Here is a 2827-nt window from a genome sequence, read left to right as displayed (position 1 = left end):
TATATATATATAATGAATTTTATCGCTAAAATTCTATATGTATGAATAATTAGAAATTATATTATCAAATTAATTATGGAATTCTTATAGTAAGGTTATAGTTCGGGTTGTCTCTNCAACCAACATTGTCTCTAAATTGTTAATTCCATATATATATATAATTAATAAACTACTTTATCATTAAATTCTATATGTATAAATAATAAATTAATACTCTTAAACCTATCGGTATTTTCTAAATTACAAACAATCAACCAAAGTAGCTAAACAATTTTCGAACTAGAACTACGTAGTCTTGATTTCCCTATTGCACCTGGGGATACGTAGGAGCAAGATAACCTCTTGTCAGACACAAATATAAAAAATAAAAATATTTTCCTTTAGTAATTAAATTCTTATTAAATAAATTGTTTAAGGGTATAAAAGTTCATGTTATTAGCGAGGGTATCGTTTTAATACGGGCGGACGGATTGCTAATACCTTTCCCGATCCGTAATCGACTCCCGAGCTTAGAATCTTTGTTTAAAGACCATATTATCCTAATTGGGCTTATTATAGTTTTCTACGTTTTAACCGCAAAAAACGTAGTGGCGACTCCAAATCAATCAGAAGTGGTAGAAACCGAGTTCAACTCTCTCTAAGTTGCAGGGCCGGTCTTCCAACCGAAAATCGGGTCGCGACAAACAGGACACAAATTATGTGTGTTGACGTTGATCAATATAATAATATAACATGTGAGTATATTAACCATTTTCAATTTATAGTATTCATAAAAATAAGTGATAAATTCAATATATTTTTGAAAATTTATTTGTTTTTACTGGAGATCCTTTAACCAAAAATATATAGTCACACACATGTAGAGTATTAATTGAAATTGATTATACATCTCAAATGTCAACCATTATACTGAGAAATCATATAGCCTTTACTATTGGAGGAGCCAATACTGAATGGAGATGGTGACACATGTCTATGAAAAGCTTTAAACATATAGAATTTAAAGTGTTTTTAAACAAGAAAATTATGAATTATTACACCCACCATGTACCTCATATTCTATTATTGGAATCTTCGGTAGTAGAGAGGATTTGAGCTCATATATTCATATTTGACATGGTTAATGAAAATTATGATTTTTAGTCAAAAGGTAAATTAGTTTTGAGATTANAAATAGAGGGTTGATAATTTTTTCAAATATTTTACTCAGACATGATTTAAAATCTTAGATAAAGATTCCGTTTTTCCTTTTTCAGATGGTAATTAAATATTTATCAGATCATATATGAGTCTATCTTTTTTCAGAAACGAAGAACTTGCTTATGTGTCACAATTTCAATTGGAATATGTAGTATTGGATATCATATGGATTTTGATAATATGCATTCCTTATATATATAAGAATATGATTATGGAAAATGTTAAAATCTTAAGTTTTATTTAACATTTCATGACTTTATAAACTTTGATCTAACAAAATATGATAATAAGATGTAATCCTTCCTTATTAACACTTTATTATTCTAACACACACTTTTTGATACTCAGTCTTGTGATGCTTGGCTGTGGATTTTGTCAAACAACGGTGGTGGGCAACAATCTGTGTTAATACATTTGCATCCAGGACCATAAACTGCTTCACACTGTTTGTCCGAGTGACAAGGAAAATGTGTAATTGGACCATACGCATCTGATTCTTTGCACATATCTGTATTCACATAAATAATACATGAGCAAGAAATTCGTATCATACAACATAAGAAATTTTGGATGAATAAAGAGAGTATTATGAAAGTAATTTAGGATATAGAATATGATTCATACATTTGGACAAGAGATATAATGATAATTGAAAGTAAAATAAAATTTCTAACCTGATGCAAAGATGAAAACCAAAACGAAAGCAAATTTGACAATAGACATCCTCACACTCAAGATAATTGTTCACACTTCACACTTGATCAATTTAGAGATCTTGAATGGATATCACAATTCAGTGGAACTCTCTTTATATAGTGATGAGAGTATTACAACTTCCAAAAGATGAGTTACACCAATTAATAATTTACAATTTTAATATTAAAAAAATTGTCATCTCATTTATTCTAAGAAAAGTGTGTTGCTTTGAATTATCAAAGACTAATTTTAACAAGAAGTTGATATAATGATTTAAGATCTTAGTATATCCCTAGATATTATACAATATCAATTCTTATGCTTAATACATAGGGTCAATATTGACTTTTTATAGGTCATTCGTGAAGAATAGGTGATATACCTTATTTATCATAATAAAATATGTGAAATTTGAATGTCAGAATTGAAACGAAAATGAGAGTTTAAAGCAAGTCATGATGACAACAAGAATGTGTTGTCATTCATTATGTAAAGAATTTAATTATGTAAAATAATTTGCAATTTCATTTCAACAAATAAAATGTCTCATGAAAACCGTGAGGAAATGTAATACATTTTTTTCAATTATTATTGTTACTTGTTATAGACTTGATTCCAATATATATTTAATTTTTAGTCATATTCTTACTAGACGCCGAATGATCTCATATTTTATATGACCTTTATTCTTTGCTTAGATTCTTAATCACCTTTACTTTTTACTCACATTTCCTATGGGGATCATGTAGTCCAGTATAATTTTTTTTAAAATTTTTAGTGACATTCTTAATATGTGAATACATTAATTAATAAAGACAATAATGCACATATTCGATAATAATGAATTTTTGTATATAAAAAGACATATAATTTCTGTAGTTGTAAAAATTGGTCGTCCATTAATTAAGGGTAATGTGTGGCAAACTTGTCA

General features: G+C 27.8%; 1 long non-coding RNA gene across 1 annotated transcript; it reads right to left on the bottom strand.

Moving 5' to 3' along the window:
- Window positions 1420-1997, bottom strand: LOC109354569. The gene is made up of 2 exons (XR_002108564.1): window positions 1875-1997; window positions 1420-1708 (listed from the first exon to the last, which is right to left on the bottom strand). It is a non-coding gene; the product is annotated as an uncharacterized LOC109354569 (long non-coding RNA).

This window comes from Lupinus angustifolius, chromosome LG08, assembly GCF_001865875.1.
Source record: "Lupinus angustifolius cultivar Tanjil chromosome LG08, LupAngTanjil_v1.0, whole genome shotgun sequence".
Taxonomy (NCBI): domain Eukaryota; kingdom Viridiplantae; phylum Streptophyta; class Magnoliopsida; order Fabales; family Fabaceae; genus Lupinus; species Lupinus angustifolius.
This window is presented reverse-complemented; position numbering and strand designations above follow the sequence as displayed.